The sequence below is a fragment of the Vulpes lagopus genome, chromosome 3 (assembly GCF_018345385.1).
Source record: "Vulpes lagopus strain Blue_001 chromosome 3, ASM1834538v1, whole genome shotgun sequence".
NCBI classification, from domain to species: Eukaryota; Metazoa; Chordata; class Mammalia; order Carnivora; family Canidae; genus Vulpes; species Vulpes lagopus.
In genome coordinates, this window is record NC_054826.1 from 117,857,532 (window position 1) to 117,877,696 (window position 20,165).

General features: G+C 55.4%; 2 long non-coding RNA genes across 5 annotated transcripts in view; one reads left to right on the forward strand and one right to left on the reverse strand.

Moving 5' to 3' along the window:
* Nucleotides 1-1,415: 1,415 nt before the first annotated feature.
* Nucleotides 1,416-14,717, reverse strand: LOC121486711. The gene is made up of 3 exons (XR_005986720.1): nt 14,493-14,717; nt 10,239-10,362; nt 1,416-3,960 (listed from the first exon to the last, which is right to left on the reverse strand). It is a non-coding gene; the product is annotated as an uncharacterized LOC121486711 (long non-coding RNA).
* Nucleotides 14,718-14,843: 126 nt separating this feature from the next.
* LOC121486709 overlaps nt 14,844-20,165 on the forward strand; it is a 38,440-nt gene continuing 33,118 nt past the window's right edge. For all 4 annotated transcript variants that reach the window (XR_005986718.1, XR_005986719.1, XR_005986716.1 and 1 more), the window contains exons 1-2: nt 14,844-15,148; nt 16,016-16,233. This is a non-coding gene — a long non-coding RNA (uncharacterized LOC121486709). The remainder of the gene's footprint in view (nt 15,149-16,015; nt 16,234-20,165) is intronic.

The window sequence follows — 20,165 nt, forward strand, 5'->3', positions numbered from 1 at the left end:
TTTTTTTTCTTTTTAAAAAGATTTTATTTATCTATTCATGAGAGACACAGAGAGGCAGAGACACAGGCAGAGGGAGAAGCAGGCTCCCAGGAGGGAGCCCGATGCAGGACTCGACCCCCAGGACCCCAGGATCACAACCAGAGCCGAAGGCAGACGCTCAGCCCCTGAGCCACCCAGGCACCTGCGTCGTGAATTTTTGTTAAACGCGGTCCCGTTTGCACACCCCACACCTTCCACCCCCGAGCCTTGTGTCGGCCCCAGTTTGACTGATGTAGGTCTGGGCCACTGCGTGCAGGACTGGGGTTGGATTAAACCAGTCAGACTTCATCTTGGGGTTGGGGTCCACCTCTTCCAAGCACCAGGCTGAAGCGGGTACTGGGGGCAGTCACCCCAGTTGCCCACGATTGAGAAGGTGCCGGTTACTGTGAGGCCTTCCCTTGTGCACCCAGAGAGACTCTGGCTAGCATGAAGCACCCACAAAGCCAGGCAGTGTTTGAATCTCACTTGCTCCTGGCGTCTAGGTGAACAGGAGTCTTGTCCATTGCACAGGTGGAGACACCGAGGCGGGGACCCCGGGGAGGGAGGTGGCCAGCTAGGTGGGCCCAGGGGGAGGCCACACGGAACCACTCATTGCTGAACCGAGCCTGTTGGCATCTCCCGATCGGCTGGTGTCTGGGACTTTTCCAGGGCCGGAACGGTGCTGTCTGTGCCCCTGAGGGGTGAGATCCAGAACCCCCCCCCCCCACTTTGGGCTGGGAACGGGGAGGGCGGCTGGTCATCGTGTGCCTTATCAGGGGCCCGAGATCGGCCAGCAGCTGCCCCAGGAGCTTTGGGGAGGTGAAATCCCCACTAGACGAGGGTCAGGACGGGCCAGGGTCCCGTGCATACTTAGCCACAGGCTGTGGCTCAAACCCAGGGCCCCTGGCTTCTAATCCAGGGGGAATTTCCTTCTACTCAGTACCTCAGCACCAGCTGGGAGTGGGGTGCCTGCAGGTTCTCTTCCCAGGGAAGGCGCTGGGGGTGCACAGGATTGTGGCCCCACATCTCGGGCCCGCTGCGTGGGAGGTCAGAGGAATGTTCTAGAATGCCCCACCTGGGAAGGGAGCCTCTTGGGTCTGGGTTGTTGGGAAGGGAGTGACTGGGACCGTTTCTCAGAAGTTGGACAGCACAGAGTAGCTGTGCTCCTGGTGAGTATACGATGGTGTTGGGGTACAAGGACGAGCCATGCTTTATTTCTGTGGTCATCTATTTTCCCGTGAGGCTGTGAGGACAGGTAGGAGTAGCCCGTTGGACTAGGAGCTCACCAGATGGTGCTAGAACATTTCCATCTCAAAGGAATAACACACACACACACACACACACACACACACACACACACATTTTTTAAGGGGCCCTGCCCTATTATAAAAGTTATTAGGTACATGACAGGGGGGATAATACACAGGGACACGGCAGCCCTGAAGGCCCCCGGGAGCCAGGGGCGATTTTGGCGCATGTGGTCTTGGTGGAAGCAGCTGGAAGCAAACACCCATAGTCTCCTCCACCTCGGGTGTCCCACGGCGGCGGCAGCCAAGCTCTGCTGACGGGGCTGGAAAGAGTGACTCCCAGCTGGCCTGCCTGGGAGGTCAGGGTGACCGTGCGCTGGGCCCCGTGCCCGCCCCTCGGCCACACCCACCCAGCTTGGCCGCCCCAAGCCCCGGGCCCCACGGAGCAGATGCTGACACCCGGGGAAGCCGTGTGGGTGTGCACCAGGGTCTCCCCGATGCTTGCACGGGGCCCGGCCCGGCCCAGGTGCGGGGTATCCTCGGGACTCCTCGGCAAGACTCCTGGGGTGCGGGCGGGGGAGCGTGTCACCCACTTCACAGAGGAGCCCTGTGCATGTAAAGCAGCATAAGGCTTGGATGCCCGGGGTCTGGGGTCCCGGCTCCGTCAACTCCTCGCCGAGTCCCCAGAGGCCTCTTGTGGACTCAGCCACAAATTGCAAAGGCACTTGCCACGGGTTGGGCGGCCAGTAGGTGCCCAATAAGTGTAGATTTGGGGGGTTGCCGTTGTTCACCCTCTGGACGCTCGGCCCATGGGCCTTCATCCACACACACGTCGGGAGTGTCTCTACGCATTTGCCTTTGGGTGTATGCAGAGGGCCAGGTGCTCCCCTCGGGAGGCAGGCAGGCGACAGGGTGATATTTCCCTCCGTGCCACCTTTGCTCTGGCCTGTGCCGAGCCTGGGTGATGGACTGCAGCATCCAGGAGACAGAGAAATGGGGAGAAAGGGCTGTCTCCAAGGAGGGTCATTCCTGGCCCCCCAGGGCGGGGGTTGGGGGGTGGGAGGTCAGCCCTCTTCGGGCTTCACTCTGAGGGTTGAGGTACGTCCTCCAGGGGATGGGTCCCTGTCTCCTTGATAACAGACACACGCTGGACCCCTTCCAAGTGTCAGGAGCCTGGCCAAGGGGGGCTGGGGCATGGACTGCTGAGTGAGTGGGATCCACTCTCAGGTGCCCACACTGAGTACATGGGGGGCTAATCTACCAGGGAAGGGCGCTGGAGAGGGGTCAGGAGGGAAAGGTCCACAAAGGAGTTGGGACAAGGCCCAGAGGGGGTTCCATGGGGGTGCGAGTATAGCCTGTGCAAAGGCCCTGGGGTATGAAAGAGCTGTGATGTCAGCTGACCCATATGGTTTGAAGCCACTCCGAGTGTTGTTGCTTTACAGATGGGGTGAGCTCGAGGTCAAGTGAGAGACAGGTGAGCCGTCCTTCTGGGGTGCTGGGCCCACACACCTCCCTGATCCCAGCGCAAGTCATTAACAAAATCTCTGGCGGCTGCAGAAGGCGCCTCCGTGCTTCTCTGAGTCTGAGGAACATTGTCCGAGGTCTAAAGAAGCACTGGCTGAACATCTTAGTCCTGCCTGAGTTTGGAGCTCAGCCAGAAGGGCAGCTCCTCCCCGGGGCCGGGGGCAAAGGTTTCATCCCCTGGAGGCCAGGCCTGCGAGCAGAACTGTCCGTGCGCCAGGCCTGCTGATTCACTGCCTGCGCATGTGGATGAACGCGCCCCAGGAGGTCCTCCTCTGGGGCCACCCGCCAGGGCCCCTGGAAGTGCTCCCTGGCTGCAGTGCGGCCCCAAGCTGACGTTTCTTGGCTTCCGGCTGATTCCTCCCGACCCCACTTCCCCATGACAGCCCAGGGGACCGACAGCTGGCCTTGAGCCTTTTCTCATACGTGACTTTGGTGTGAACCCCTTTGGCCTCACTGAGCCTCAGTTTCCTCATCCATAAGGGGAGGTCGCCTGGATGGCTTGGTGGTTGAGCATCTGCCTTCGGCTCAGGGCGTGATCCTGGGGTCCTAGGAATGAGTCCCACATCAGTCTCCCTGCGAGGAGCCTGCTTCTCCTTCTGCCTGCATCTCTGCCTCTCTCTGTGTGTCTCATGAATAAATTAAAAAAATCTTTTTAAAAACCCCAAAGAAACCAAAGCTAAGGCAGATACCACCCATCGCCTGAGCCTGTTGCCAGCGGCAGTGGTTCGCCTGGAGCCCGCACGGCCGGACTTGGGGCCCAGGCCACTGGCTGCGGGGTTCATGCTTCAAGCTCTGCATTCAGCCTCCGCCCGGGGAACGGCCTGGAAAGTGGGGTCACCACCCAGGGGCAGGCCTGGCGCCGGGCACGGGGTACCCAGAAGAGGACAGCCCAGGCAGGTCCTCGTGGGGTGCCGGGGGCGCCGAGGAAGCACCTACTTCCGACGTGCTGCTCTTGCCTCTGAGATGCAGTCATCTTTTCCCCGGTCAGATGTGGATAATTTCCCGACTCTGGCCGTCCTCCAGGTAGCATGGCCTGTTGAGAGCCACTGACAGAGCGTGTTTATTGGCGTCCGCTGACGGCCGGGGGCTCGTGGGGCCCTGGGGAGGCAGCAGGAAGGAGCCACATCCAGGAAGCCCCCCCGGCTTGGCGGAGCGTCCGTCCACTGTCCACCTAGGGGAGAGCAGAGAAAGAAACACATTAACAAGATAATGTCAGGGAGCTGTGAGTTCCAGAAGGAAAAAAAGTAACGCAAAGGGACGCGGAGAGTCCCCCAGGAAGGGGTCTGGGGGAGACCTGCCCTGGAGCGCTTGGGAGGGAAGGTGCCTCTGGAGCTGAGGCCCCCGGGGGCGGGGGCGGGGGTGGGGGGGGGAGGAGGGAATGGGGGCAGCAGGGGAGGTGGGGAGTGGAGGGAGGAGATGTCTGAGGAGGAGCTGGCCTTGGGACAAAGTGGAAACCGGCCTCCTTGGCTGAAGGGAACTGCCTCGGCCGAGACCCTGAGATATGAAATAGCCTGTGGTATTGTCCTGATTGTGCGTCACTTCACAAGGGAGTATGGTGGAGGGCTGCCGGGAGATGTGTGTCCCCCACCCACGTACACCCCCAGCTCAAGCCGGGGCATGACCTGCTAGGAAAGCCTTCCAGGCAGCGGGAATGGCACGTGCAAAGGTCCTGAGGCAGGAGGGAGTTGGGCGCATTCGGGAGCCGAAAGGTTAGTGAAATGAGGAATTGTTGTGGAGTGAAATGAGGGAGGGGGTGAAATTCTGAGGAGTTGCTGGGGACCACATGATGGTCGACCTGTATGCCTCAGGGATGAGTTGGGACCCATACTGAACCCATACTGGTTCAAATATATATATACATACACAATATATATACAATATATAAATAAATATATAAAAAATATATATATTTTAAAGATTTATTTATTTATTCATAAGAGACACAGAGAGAAGCAGAGAGGCACAGGCAGAGGGAGAAGCAGGCTCCATGCAGGGAGCCCGGTGTGGGACTCGATCCCGGGACCCCAGGATCACACCCAGAGCCACAGGCGGACGCCCAACCGCTGAGCCACCCGGGCATCCCAGTATGGATCGATTTTTCGTCTCCCTGCATGCTTTGATCAGGTTGGCAGTGGCTTACAATGGGGGAAAGCAGTTAATCGAGCGCTGTGTGCTGCATGACTTGAAAAGCGGCTCTCTGGCGACCCCCAGGGACCTGGGGCCCCTCCGCCTGGGGAGATCAGGGATCTTTCCTGGGAGCTGAGGCTCCAAGGCTGAGCGGCGGCGGTGGAGGCAGCTGGGAAGCCCTGGCTGTGTCCGGGAGCTGCTGCTACTCTAGGGTGCCCTGAGGGCAGGAGGAAGAGGGGAGGCGGCCAGAGGCTGGTCCACCGGGGTTCCACCTCGTCTGAGGCCAGGGGCAGAGCAGGGTCACAATCAAGCTGTGCGTGGCTCGGACAGCACCCAGGTTTCTCTCTCTGTCTTGGGAATTGCAGTGTTTAGAAATCAGGATTAAAAAAAAAAATCAAAAAAAAAATCATCGAGGTTTTCTAACTTGCTGGAACAAGAGGAAACCCTGGCAGCCCTGGACCCACATTCCCACATGACAAGCATCAGTTGCAGCTGAGGGACAGCTGCCCAGGCTGGGGGCCCCTGAGCCCCCTCGTTCTCGGCTCCCCGCCACCCTCAGTCTCCCACCTGCCTCCCGCACTCCTTGGTTCCGGGCCGGGTCCCTGGGGGGCATGTGACGCTATGGTTCCAGCCTTGGTGGGTGGGGGCAGTGACAGGCCACACTGGGGGAGCGGGGTGGGCACTGAGGCTGGGCTAGGGCTTGGAGGGGATGGGATGTGCCAGGAGCCCAAGGTGTCACAGTCACCCCACCCGCTGGTGCTGGCAAGCCCTGACTGCAGGCGGTGGGTGTGAGATGGAAGGATGGCGCATGCCAGCCTCGGGCCCAGACCGGTCTTTCTGGATTTCTCACAACGGCTGTCCGGCTGTCCGTGGATTTGGTCTCCTCCTCCGGGTCATCTCCATCCCTGGCCCATCACGCCCTCCCCTGACCTTCCAGCCCGCAAGCAACCTCTTGGACCCGGACCAGACTCTCCGTAAATGGCCCCATGAAGCAGGCCAGGGGGTTGTCATCAGCCTGGGGCTCCCCTGGCGCGGGGGCCTTCGAGGGGGATGCATTGGTGGCACCAAGGTCCCCGCACAGTCCCCAGAGTCGGTCCTTCTGTTTGCCCCGCGCCCGTGTGCATCCTGAGCTGCTGCCCGAGCTTCACGGAGGTAACTCATCACCCCGGGGCCGACAGGCCAGTGAAACCAGAGTTCTCAGGCCTTTCCAGAAGGAGACTGGAGGGCCCGGATGGAATTTCCAGGCCGGCCTCTGCCCCTGCACCTGGGCACAGGGGGGCACAGCGGGGAGTGGGGCGGTGGGGCTTCCCCAATATATGTGAGTCTCGCTCTGGGCACCGACACGCTTGTCCCCATGGGCCTCAGGTCAGAGACATCCCTTCTAGTTGCTTCCAGCTGTTCGTCTCTTCCTTGCACGCTGCCCTCTCGTTCTTGGGCGCTGTGGCCTTCTTTTCTCCTGTCTCAGGAAGAAATGCTCCAGGAGGGAAGGAGAGCCACGGAGGGCTGGGGAGCATTGTGGCCACTGCCCAATCTCAAAGTAGCTGGGTGACACCAGCTGGCCCCCTTGTACAGATGGGGAAGTAGAGGCTTGAGAGCTCAGTGATGTGTGACGGGCTCTGTTTCGGAGCTTGGCAGCCAGGAGGCCCACCCTTCCCTTTGAAGTACTCACTGCCACCCTCTGGCTCCTCTGGGACGATATGTGATGCTCAGAAGGCCAGTCACGGTGTTGGGCTGGGCTGGGGACACCCCCCCCCCCCGCTGCTCCCCCTACCCCAGCTTGCCAAATCTGACCCTTTCTGGTAGGAGCTGTAGTCTTTGGCCTGGTCTGGGAACTGGGGGTGTTGGGGCCTGGCCTCACCTTTCCAGCTACGGCTAAGTGTGGACACGTCTTCCAATGGGAACAGAGATGTTATCTCTTTTCTTCCCAACACATGCTTCAATGATGAACATGCTTTGAAACTTAAAATCATTGAGCGTCTGCCTTTGGCTCAGGTCATCATCCAGGGGTCCTGGGATCAAGACCTGCTTTGGGGGATCCCTGGGTGGCGCAGCGGTTTGGCGCCTGCCTTTGGCCCAGGGCGCGATCCTGGAGACCCGGGATCGAATCCCACGTTGGGCTCCCGGTGCATGGAGCCTGCTTCTCCCTCTGCCTGTGTCTCTGCCTCTCTCTCTCTCTCTCTGTGTGACTATCATAAATAAAAAAAAAAAAAATTAAAAGAAAAAAAAAGATCTGCTTTGGGCTCCTGCAGGGAGCCTGCCTCTCCCACTGCCTGTGTCTCCGCCTCTCTCTCTCTGTCTCTCATGAATAAATAAATTAAATCTTTAAAAAAAATTAAAATCATCATCATCCTAATGGACTATGGGCCTTCAACGTGGTGCTTCATCTGCACATTGGCGTCGCAGCTCTTCAGCCTAATGCTATGTGACCTTGGGCAGGTTTCTCACGTTCTCTGTGCCTTGGTTTCTCACTGGGCCGATAGGGGTGGGTAACGGTGGCCCGCGCTGAAGGACGTGGTGTGCACAGCGTCCTTGATGTGGGGCCTGGCTCTGACTGCGCTCAGACCATGGCTGGGCCACCTCCCTCAACCTTCCTCAACCTTTACCATAACGTTACGACATTCATGCCATCTTTGACCCGAGAAGTTCAGAGCAAGAAGCGACTTTTCCCAATGCCAAGGCATCACTTTACAAACTCTTGGTGTAATAACGCCATCGAGGAGGTGTGGTGGGACGGGTGGTCATGGCTGTCCCCATGCCCTAGGCACGCTGAGGGACACCATCCATCCCCCTTCCCTGCAGTGACTTGCATCCCCCCACCCCTCCCAAGCCTCCCCAAGCCTCCCCTTGCCTAGAAGCCAGCTCCTCCCCTGTCCCCAGACTCTGGGGCCACCTGGAGAAACTGCTGCAGACCAACCTCTTCTTGGGAGGCTACCCTCCTCCATCTCTACCCCCCATCCCGGTTTCCAGAAAGTTCTCTCTCTCCAGGAGTTCCAAACAGCCCTGGACCCTTCTCGGCCCTGCCCTGCAGATGGCCCGACAAACGTGTGACCTGGCGTGGCCGGATTCCACAACGGTGGTTAAGCGTTATTTATTTCCTTTAATGCGCGTGTGTACACACACAGCCTTCTGGAAGGATTCCCGGGCTGCGGCCGGCCAGTGAGTCAGTGCCCCTGGCCTGCGCCTGCGCGCGGCTGTCCGGGCGGACACGGACCCACCCATGCCCATCAGCGCTTGTAATCGAACATCCCCACCATGGAAAATTCCAAAAATGCACAAAAGAGTCGAGAAGACCAGACAGAAAGGCCGGCGTCTCCTGTCCATTCGGCAGCATCCTCACCGGCCAGGGTTTAGCCCTTTTTGTCACCTCCTCCCGGGCTCCCCCTCCTGCTTCTTCCCACCTGGCTAGAGGATCTGAAAGCAAATTGCAGACATCGTACCCTGCCTGTCGTTTTCTTAAAAAAAAAAAAAATTAACTTTGAAAAAATTATAGAGCTGCAGGGACTTGCAAAGATAATACAGCATGGTCCTGGGTGAGGCCCTTCACCCAGTTTCTCGGGGAGGCGACACCCCACGTAATTACACCACCACATCAGCACCCCAGACGGACACTGGCGAGGTGTGTGTGTGAGTCGTTGGATGGCGTTTTGTCGCATGTGTAGATTCCCTTTGCCACCAGCGCGGGGAAGACCTGCCCTGAGCATAAAGATTCCATGGGGTCACCCCCGCCGCCCTGTCCCCCTGCAGCGACCAGTCTGGACTCCTTTCTGGAATTTTGTCACCTGAGAGTGTTATGTAAACGGAGTCGTACAGCATGCTCCCCTGGAGACTGGCTTTGTTTCACGCAGCGTAATGCTCCCCAGGAGCCAACTGAGTCGTTTTGGGGTGTCAGCAGTACCTCGCTTTTCGTGGCTGGGGAGCAGTCCGCTTATCCGGTCACCTGCTGAGGCGCGTCCGGCCTGCTCCCCGTGCTGGGCTCTCATGAATAAAGCTGCTACCGACTTTGGTGTCGATCTAAGTTTGCACTGCTCTGGGGTCAGCACCCACTCGGGAGTGGGATTGCGTAAATCTGTCCATCCAGGTTCAGGGTTTAAGGAAGCGGACAAGCTCCTTCCCAGAGTGGCCATATAGGCTTATCCTTTGAAAGAGAAGCATCTCTCAGCAGGAGCTCAGTGGGGCTGGCCCGGGGATACTGAGCAGCCTGCCCTCGCCTCCCTCTCTGAACACCCACCCACCGTGGCCCAGGCTCTGCGAGGTGCCTTTCCGGCAGAGGATGTTGGGCTCCTGCTTTCCAAGAAGACAAATTGAAAGCTCAGAGACCATTTGCCTGAGGCCACAGCTAGCAAGGGGGAGCATCGGGATTCAAATCCAGCCCCAAAGCCTGTGGGGTTCACACCTTCCCTTGCTGGATGGCAGGAATTGGTGCTGGATGTTTGGGGGAGCAGTGAGCAGACCAGAGGAGTCGGGGAGTGCAGACCCTGGAGAGAGGAGACAGGGGAGGCCCAAGGCCTGCTTCCCTCTCCATGCCAGGGGGATTTTTTGCATCACCCCCTTCCTCTTCCCCATCACAGATGGATGGTGCTGGTGATGTATTGTTATTTGGGTCTCCCTGGCCCCAGTGGGTGACCTTACTTTCCTTGCCACCTCAGTGCCTGCATGGGGGGCACTCCCCACCCAGCCCCATCTGCACCCTTGGAACTGCCAGTCCTCCCCCTAGCAGCTTGAGAAGCTGGGGGTCATGCACAGAAATCCTGCTCTTTGTTCTTCATCCTTCATGCGACCAGCTCTGAGCATCTATACCCTTTGCTGTGCTTTGGTGTCCGGAAGATGCCACAGTGGTGAGAAGGGCAATACTGGCTCTCTTTCGGGTACTGTGGCTGGTGCTTGAATATATGATTTCTTTCTTTTTTCCTTTCTTTTTTTCTTTCCTTTCCTTTCCTTTCCCTTTCCCTTTCCCTTTCCCTTTCCCTTTCCTTTTCTTTCTTTTTTTTTTAAGATTTTATTTATTTATTCCTGAGAGACAGAGAGGAAGGCTTCCTGCGAGGAGCCTGGTGCAGGACTCGAGCGCAGGACCCCGGGATCACAACCCGAGCCAAAGGCAGATGCTCAACCGCTGAGCCACCCAGACGCCCCTGAATGTATGATTTCATGTGATAGGCATAGCCATCCTGCACGCAGGCGTTCCCACCACCCCTTGGCAGAGATGCGTTCAGAGGCTCAGCCAGTTCAGAAGTGGTTCAACAGTGACTGGAGGAACCCTGGAGATGAAGTCTCCAGCCAGAGGTGTTCCAGGCTTGCTCTGCTCTCCAGCCAGCCCCTTCTTACCTCACTTCCCACCTGTGTGAGCCCAGGTAGGTGACCTGGGTTCCCTGAGTCTTCTTGTCTCCTCTATGCAGGGACATGAGTCTTCCCCCACCTGGGCAGGCCTGGCCCTCAACAGCTTCCCAACCTGAGAAACACCCAGTGGTCAGAAGGCAGACAAGCAGATGGACTGGCAGGTGAGGCCCCCACCCGGGGATCCCGGCCCTGGCCCCTGGCCCCAGTATTCGGTGTGACCCTGGCCAAGTCCCTTCAGCTCAGGGCCCCTGTTTCATGGAGCCAAGATGGTTCTTAGGCCAAGATTCACTGAGTTAACTCCTAGGACAGCTCTTTGTGGACCATGAGCCACCACGTAAACCTGAAGCTTTTCTGTTCAATCAAGCCGCAAGTTTGGAGCTCAACGTTTTTCTTCTGAGCCTGTGTCTCTTTTGAGGCTCTGATTTTTTAAAAGATTTTATTGTATTTATTCATGAGAGACACAGAGAGAGGGGCAGAGACACAGGCAGAGGGAGAAGCAGGCTCCATGCACGGAGCCCGATGCAGGCCTCGATCCCAGGACCCCAGGATCATGACCTGAGCCACTGAGCCACCCAGGTACCCCCTCTGATTTTTTTTTAACACTGAGTCAGATGAGTATGTATCTGATCAACTCCCAGATGGCTGAGGGAGTGGGGACCAGGAACCCCTCCTCTGTGTGCTTGGTTTGGTTCGGTGGCATTTTCTGAGCACTGCTGTGTGCTGTGGGAACAGGAAGGGGGGCCTGCCTTCGAGGGCTCCACAGCCCACTGGGGAATCAGGAATGAATAATAATCACAGTAGGGTGGTCTCTGTGGCACTGGAGGGGTGCCAGGGGGCCGGGGGGAGAGCTGGTCCTAGCCTGGGTAGAGGGAGGACGGCCCTTCACAGCACTTCTGTGAGACACAGGAGCCCAAGACAAGTCCTAAAAGATTGAGTGGGAGCTGGGCAGGCCAAGAAGCGGAGAGAGGTGGTCCAGGCAGAAGCAGCAGCACACACTGAGGCCTGAAGGGCACTAGCACAGTCGCATGCCCCTCCTCCATGTCCGTGTGTCCCAGGGGTGGGAGTTGCCCAAACCACTCTCCGCAGCGGGCTGCCTGCCGGGGGCTGAGGTTTACCTTAAGGCTTGGTTGTTGCTGTCATGCCTGGTTTGTACTTGGGGCCTGCAAAGTCTCCTTCTCTGTCCTTAAAGATTTCCAGTGTCACCAATGGGTCTGTTTGTCCATCTTCCATCATACGTCAACCAACCAGCCATTCATCCATCTATTCATCCACCCACCCATCCATTCATCTGTCTGTTCATCCATCCTTAATCATCTATCCATTCGTCCATCTGCCCATCATCCATCCATTCATCTTCATGCATGTATCTACTCATCTGTTCATCATTTATCCATTACCCATCCATTCATCTATCCATGGATCCTTCTGTCTATCCATCATCCATCCATTCATCTCTTCATCCATGTATCTCCTTGTCCATCCGTCCGTCCATCCATCCATCCATCCATCCATCCATCCATCCATCCATCCATCCATCATTTATCTGTTACCCACCAATTCATCCATCCACGCGTCTATCCTAGTGTTCCTCTACTCGTCCAGCCAGCCATACATCAGCCCAGCCAGGAAGTCAGCCATCCAAAAGGTATTTATTGAGTGATGAGGATGTGCCAGGCCCTGCTGGGCACAGCCTTCCCTGGAGAGGCACAGGCAGGTGATGAGCAGACGTGGGCTGAGGTTTGCTTTACTCCCCTGGGAACCTGCCCAAGACAGGCACAGACCTGCCCATGAAGTCCCTCCCTAGCCCCGGCTGCCGGATCTTGTTAGGAGGGAGGCGGCCTTGCCTCTCGGCTTAGGAAACTGTCCCTGACAATCTGCTCTTGGGAATGTCGCCTCCACAGACAGAGGGTGAGGAAATCAACCCAGGCCACCAGTGGCTGTGTGTCCCCAGGACGGGGGCTTCCCCTTCGCCTCTGCCAAGAACACCACCCTTCACTGCCTTTCTAGGGATGTGAACCCTGGGCACACTTGAACCCTGAATACACTGCCGATGATGTGTTCAGCTTTGTCTCCCCGTCCCAGGCCTTTGAGTTTCCAGACAAAACTCCAAATGTTCATGCTGCCCCCTGAGCATTTTTATAGCCCATCCCACCTGGTCCCAGAGCCTGACAGTGACCTTTTTAGTTACGTAACTTAAAGCAAGTCCCCACTGGTGGTGCGTGGGAAGACCGAAGCCCTCCCCTCACCGTGGCCCTGTAGTAAGGGAGTGGGGTGTGTTACACAGAGCTCTCAGCACAGTGTGGGGAAGAGAGGGCCGGAGGGCGCTACCACAATGCCAAGAGGTGGCCTTGGGTGGTGAGGAGGGGTGAGATGTGGGAGATGTTTAGAGGGGGTGCTGGGGACCCACGGCCAGAGTGGATGAGGGAGGGGGTGTCCTCTCTGGGAGGTAAGGAAGCCGAGGGCCCTGGAAGCCCCGCCCCCAAACACCATAAGGAGAGGTCACAAGATCAGTAGAGTTACAAGGGTACAGGATGAAAAAAAAAAAAAACACAAGGATACAGGATGTAGGGGCAGGAAAGAGTTTAGATGTGAAGGATGAAGAGGAGCTGGGTCCACGTCAAGGGAGAGTGGGGGCATCTGTGGCAGATGTTACAGCATGTGCTAAGACCCTGTGGCAGCAGGAGCAGAAAGAAGAAGGGGCCAACGACGGCCCGTGTGGCTGGACAGGGAGCAAGGTGTAAGATGACGTTGGAGGGTCCAGGAGCCAGACCACAGAGGCACTGGGGAGCCACCAAAGTGCTTTTGGTGGCGACATCATCCAATATGTCTGCAGGGGGGTCACCCAGCTGCAGGTGACATTCTATCCATCCAGGAGCTGCGGCATGTACGTGCCCAGGTGAGAGGTGGCGAACTCCTATGACTTTCATAACCAGAAACGATATTGAACTGCACACACGTCACTTATTAGTTTCCTCAGGCTGCCATGACAAATTGCCAGAAACAGCGTGGCTGAAAACAGTGGAAATTGATTCTCGCAGGGCTCTGCGGGCCGCGAGTCTGAAATCAGGGTGTCGGCAGGGCCGTGCTCCCTCTGAAGACTCTAGGAAGACTCCCTCCTAGCCTCTTGGCTGCTGGGGGTTGCAACCACCCCTGGCATTCCTAGGTTTGCAGCTACATCCCTCCACGCTCTGCCTCCGTTACCAGGTGGCTCCTTCCTGCTGTGCCTCTTCTTATAGGGACCCTAGTTATTGGATCTCAGCCCACCCTAATCCAGGGCGACCTCACCTTGACTCGATTATGTCCTTAAAGACTCTATTTCCAAATAAGATTCCTGGAGTCAGGACTTCAGTGTATCTTTCTGAGGGACACAAGTCAAGGCCCAACCCCACAGGATCCTGATTTTGTTTAGAAAACACATGCGTGGTCATGCCTTGTTTTTTCATCTGAATGCTCATCGCCTGGGAGACTTTGCCCTGGAAATTCAGAAAGCTACACATTTCTGACCCGAGTCCTTTTCTGTACATGTGTTACATTCCCACTGACGTATTATCACACACGTACGTGCTGAAAACAGACAGGCAGCTGCTGGACCATGACGTTAACAGACCCGGGTGGTGGGTTTATGGATCAACTTCATTCTCTCCCCATATGGTCCAACTTTTCTGCCATGGGCACGCACTACTTTTTATCAAGCAATAAACCCATAAAAGAGGAGCTAGGATGTTATGTCCCCTCACTCAACAAGCCTTCGCCGTCCCCAAAGCTGTGGTAACAGGAGGCTGGATGTCTGGATGGGAATTTGACCTGCCCTGAGACTCTGCTCCAAATAAATATTTTTAGCCCCATTACCCACCCCCTTCAAATGTCCCGCTAATGATCTGTGGCCCTGATGATCCCAACAGACTTTCCGTGGAGTGCCGGGCTTGGTGATTACCTCACCTGTGTCCTCTTTCGGAGGACGGAGACCGAGGGTAATAATAGAACTGACCTCATGGGTGGCTGGAGGCTTAACTGGAACAATGCACGTGAAACCCTCTGCATGGGGCCCTGGCACACAAACGCCCTCTTGATTAGAAAGAGCCCAGGGTAGGTGGCAGGCGGCTCGGTGTCCCTGTTTAACGGTTTGGCTTGTCGGGGATAGTCCAGTAAATGACACCTCGCCCCACTGCACAGCATCCCGGGGTGGGGGGGTGGTGCACAGGGGGGCGTAGGCATGTTTTGCCATTTGGCTGTCCTGCTCACCTGTCGCGGCTGTGTGCTAAGTCCATTGTGTGCGTGCAAGGCCACGTGCTGCCACGACAGTTCAGCCACCACAGGAAAACTTAGAGGAAGCAAGTGGGGTGAGCTGCGGAGCTGCTGAGCTGCTGCAGGGAGCAGGGGGGCCAGTCAGCGCGGGGAGGCCGACCTCCGCCCCGGAGGCCCAGCCCCGGCCTGGCCCCGCCCCCGGCCTGGCCCCGCCCCCGGTCCCGGTCCCGCCCACCCTGGCCACGCCCCCTCTGGCCACGCCCAGGCCACGCCCCGGTGGGCGGTGCCTCCCGTCCCAGCTCTCCGCTCCCACCCAGGGCTTGGCTCCCCGGGGTTTCGGGGCTGGGACCGCGCTGTGCGCTGGTAGCTCGGGCTTCTTTGGCCGTATCTGTCCAAATTACAAATGCAGAAACCCTCTGTCCCAGCTGGGCTGCAGCCCAGCAGCGGTCCCACAGATAAACCGAGGCTTGTGGGACGTGATTTATGTACAAGGTTATCCTTTGCAACATCGTTTCTAAAAGCCAAGGAGTGAAAACAGCCTAAAGCCCCACCAGTAGGGAGCTGATTAAAGACATTGGCACAATCCATATAATGGATATACTGTACTGTGCGGCTGTAGAGAACAGTGAGGAGCCATCTCTAAGCTTTATTAGGTGAGTAAAGCAAGTTTCAAAAGTATATAGTATATACCTCTTTGCGTAAAAAGTAAAAGAGAGGTCTACATTTGGATTAGCTTCTGGCTACATAAACTGCAGGCACGCCTGGGGGGCTCAGTGGTTGAGCGTCTGCCTTCAGCTCAGGGCATGATCCTGGGGTCCTGGGATCCAGTCCCACATGGGGCACCCTGCATGGGGCCTGCTTCTCCCTCTGCCTGTGTCTCTGCCTCTCATGGATAAATAAATAAAATGGATGAATGAATGAATGAATGAATGAAAAGGAAAGAAAGAAAGAAAGAAAGAAAGAAAGAAAGAAAGAGAAAAGAGAGAAAAGAAAGAAGAAACTGCCCCTAGCCACTGAATAGCTGTTACCTATGGAGATGAGGGTGAAACAGGAGATGGGGGACTTGGGACAAGAAGGGATGCAGATTTGGTTGTTGCCTTTTTTCCTTTGGACCCAGGGGAACTGACTACTTTTCAGAATTTCAAATGAAATAAAAAGGTAGCATCTTTAAAACAAAGCATGTTTTTAAAGCTGCAGCTTTGGCTTGAGTATCACATTGAATCTCACTTCAGCCTCGCAGAGCGGTGGGGCCTTGGGCACGTTACTCAACCTCTCTGTTTCAGTTCCTCCATAGATGAAACAGGGGTAATGATAGCTCCCACTTTGGGCTGTTGGGAGGTTGACCCAGGATCAACTGTGCCCAGTGCCTGGCGTGAGGAAGGCAAGCCACAAGAGTGAGTTGGTGGTGGTAGTGGGCTTCCTGCAAGTTCAGTCAGTAGTCTGGACTAGGACCCAGGTGGCAGCATGTGCACCCTAGAGTTGCTGTGAACCCTCTTCCATCAGTCTGGCATCTGTTGCAGGGGCTCTGGCCTGATGGAAGCTGCTCACTAAGCACAGTGGAGTCTCTCCCCATGCCCCCCACCCAGCCCCATGCCGGGGCTTGGGGCAGGCAGCCAGGGGAGCCCTGGGAGGCTCGAGGCCTGAGTGCGCATCAGCTGGGAGCTGGGGGGGAAGGAGGAAGACTTCTAACGCAGGAGCATCAGCCAGATCGCTGGCCCTGTGCACGAGGACACCAATGGTGAGTCTCCCTTGGAGCCAGCTCAAGCCTCCTGCACTGCTTGAACCATTGACTCCACTTCCTGGAAACCCTAAGTGTGAGGAGCCCAGAGTGTAGTCCGCGGCATCGCATCCCACGATTGCCCCCAGCCCTCGCGCTGCACGGATGACACCAGCAGAGAGGGACACCACCTCCCCAGAACAAACAGCATGCCAAACTCTAGCACTCAGTTCAGAGGCTGTCTCACTTCCGGCCCGGAGAGAGCTTTTTCTAGAAGGATCTACTCCCTGTGGCTTTAGGGGCTGGTTTTACTGAGTAAACAACCCCGGTGCCCTGCTTTGTTGAGCCATGAAACGGGGATGATAACCTTCCTGCTGCCTCCTGGGGAGGACAATGTGAGGCTGGCGGGTGCTTTGGAGGGAACAGGGACCATTGGTGTGTCTCCCTTTACTCAGTAGAGGCGTTCCTGAAATACGAGTCATCAGGACTTCTGTCAAACTATTGCTCTTTCAATAAGGTGGACAAGGGTGGGTGTGTAAGACACAGCTCCAGACTCAGGTGTGTGGGAATTCAGATTTCCTATAGATGCATTTAATTTCTATCTAAGCCTAAACCGTGTCAGGCTGACGGAGAAGCTCAGCTTTGCTTTCTCAGGGCTATCCTGCCTTGCAGAGTCGACGCTGTGGCCTGCTGGCCCTGACCGAAGCAGGTGATGTGTGTGGGTGTCAGGAGCCCCTTGAGTTCTGGAGGCGGGGGCTGCCTGGGACACGACCCTGTGTTCTGGGTTCCCTTTTCCCTCTTGAAGTCTCTCCGACACTCAAGAATCAGACTGGTGTTCCCTTCCTCCATTCTTCCCCTACTCGGTGTAATCTTCACCCTGTTGGCTTCTAGCATGTTCTTGGCACATATCTGGTGCCCTGGCCTCAATTCCCTGAATCCCCTGAGGGCTAGGACAGGGGTTGGCAAATCTGCTGTAAAGTGCCAGATAGTAAATATTTCAAGCTTTGCAGGCTGTATGGTCTCTGCAGGGATGACTCCACTCTGCCACTGTAGGTCAAAAGCGGCCGCCGAGAGGATATGTACACAGATGGGCGTGACTGGCTTTCAATAAAGCTTTACTTACATCAGTACAATAAAGAAATGAGAAATACATGACATGATAAAGGGGATAGCTAGTGCTACTGTAGTCATCATGTTGCAATATATAAACGCGTTAAACCAGCACTTGTGCACCTTCCACCTTTCCGTAATTTAAATTCAATTACTCGGGGGCGCCTGAGTGGCTCAGTGGCTGAGCATCTGCCTTTGGCTCAGATCGTGATCCCGGGTCCTGGGATCGAGTCCCACATTCAGTTCCCTGCAGGGAGCCTGCTTCTCCCTCTGCCTCTCTCTGTGTGTCTCTCATCAATAAACAAATCATAAATAAAAATAAATTCAGTTAGCAAACACAAAGTACATCATTAATTTCAGATGTAGAGTTCAATAATTCCCAGTTGCCTATGACACCCAGCCACGTACCTTAAATTCACACAATATTATATGTCACTTCTATCCCCCCAAATGTTTTTAATCTAAATCTTAAAAAATCTTAAAACTTTGTTTTCAAAATGAGCCCAGCCAAAGAAACAATCAACAGACTGGAAGGGCAACCTACAGAGCAGGAGCGATGTCTCCAAACCACATATCTGATAAGGGCTGATATCCAAAATATATAACAAGGGCTCTCTGTAGCTCAATAGCACAACAACAACCTGATGAAAACATGAGCAGAGGACTTGAATAGACATTTCTCTGAAGAAGACACAACTGGCCCACCGATACATGAAAAAAATGTTCAACATCACCCATCAGCAGGGAAATGCAAATCACTGTGGCTATCACCTCACGCAGCATGAGGATAGTGACTCCAGAAAACCAAAAAACAAGTGCTGGCGAGGATGTGGAGAAATTATAACCTCGTATGCCACGGTTGGGGAGGTACAATGGGGCAGCTGTTGTAAAAATGGTAAGGAGTCTCCTCAAAAAATTTGAACTACCAGGGATGGCTGGGTGGCTCATTGGTTGAGGATCTGCCTTTGGCTTAGGTCATGATCCCGGGGTCCTGGGATTGAGTCCCGCATCGGGCTCCCCACAGGGAGCCTGCTTCTCCCTCTGCCTATGTCTCTGCCTCTCTGTGTGTCTCTCATGAACAAATAACAAAATCTTTAAAAAATTGGAACTACCAGCTGATCTAGCAATGCCACTTCTGCATATACATCCAAAGGGATTGAAACCAGGATGTCAAAGAGATGCCTGCACCCCCGTGTTCATGGCAGTGCTATATTCACAATAGCCAGGATGTGGAAACTCCCTTAGTGATCCATGGACAGATGACAATATGGTGTGGACACACAATGGAGAGCTATTCAGCCTCACAAGAAGAGGGAAATCCTGCCACACACGACGATGTGAACGTACCTGCAGGTCAGCCTGCTACGTAAAATACAGCCAATCACAGAAAGACAAATACTGCATGATTCTACTTCTGGGAGGCATCAACAATAGCCAAACTCAGAAGCAGGGTGGTGGTGGCCAGGGCCACGGAGGGTGGGGAGCTGGCTGTTCAATGGGTGTACAAAGTTTCGGTCACGCTAGATGAGTAGATTCTAGAGATCCTTACAATATCGTGCCTAGAGTTAACAGTAGTGCCTTGTGCACCAAAAAATGTGTTGAGCGGGTAGGTTTCATGGTATATTAAATGTTACCCTATTTTAAAAAAATGGGCTGAGGGGAATCCCTGGATGGCCCAGCGGTTTAGTGCCTGCCTTTGGCCCAGGGTGTGATCCTGGAGTCCCGGGATCAAGTCCCACATCAGGCTCCCTGCATGGAACCTGCTTCTCCCTCTGCATGTGTCTCTGCCTCTCTCTCTCTCTCTCTCTCTCTCTCTCTCTCTCTCTGTCTCTCATGAATAAATAAATAAATAAAATCTTTAAAAAAAAATGGGCTGAGTTGCGCCCCCCCACCCCCCACAGCTGTAACTGGCCAACCCCTGGCCTAAACCTTTGGAAGCCAAAGCCTCAGAGGCCCAGAAAGTGTTCCTGTTTTGAAAAGTGAATCAGAAACTCATCCTCAAACATCAGCTCATTCTTGGAGACTTCAGTTGAACATCACCCCCCTAATATACCTCTGGCGAGGAAGACACATTTTCCTACCCTGATTGGCCCAAAGCTACCTGTGCTTGATGCTGCCGTGGTCAGCAGGCTCTTGGCATCTCTTTCTTGAACATCCTGAGATTCTCGCTATGTCCCAAGAACACCAGATGTGTGTGGCAAAGGCCTCTGGCTTGCAGTCCAGTTGGGGTAGAGTCCCAGTCACACCACTTTCTTGCCTTGGGCAAGATCCATCCTCTCTGATCCTTGGTTGCCTCATCTGCAAACTGGGAAAACTCACTGCACCCATGCTCAGGCCGTCCCAAGGCTCACGTGACACAGTGTCAGATGCCCGGAGGTGGGTGTTTATTGAGTGGGAACTGACCACCCAGCAGCTCCCTCCAGTGATGCCGGGAAGAGACTTGGACATCTGCTTAGAGAGATAGCTTGAAGGGACAAAGGGCAGGATATGGCAAGGAGAATCACTCAAATCTCCTTACTGCTGTGTTCCCATGAGCTTGCTACGTAACCTCTCAGAGCCTCCGTTTTCTCATCTGGGCAACAGGGATAACAAGCAGGACCAGCTTTGTGAGACAGTGGCCCAGTGGCTGGTGTACAGTAGGTGCTTAAGAAATGGGGAGCCAGGGGCGCCTGTAGCTCATGTCTGCCTTTAGCACAGGTCATGATCTCAGGGTCCTGGACTGAGCCCCGTGTTGGGCTCCCAGCTCAGTGGGGGAGTCTGCTTCTCCTTCTCTCTCTGCTCCTCCCCCCTGCTCATGTTCTCTCTCTCTCTCTCTCTCAAATAAAAAAAAATCTAAAAAAAAA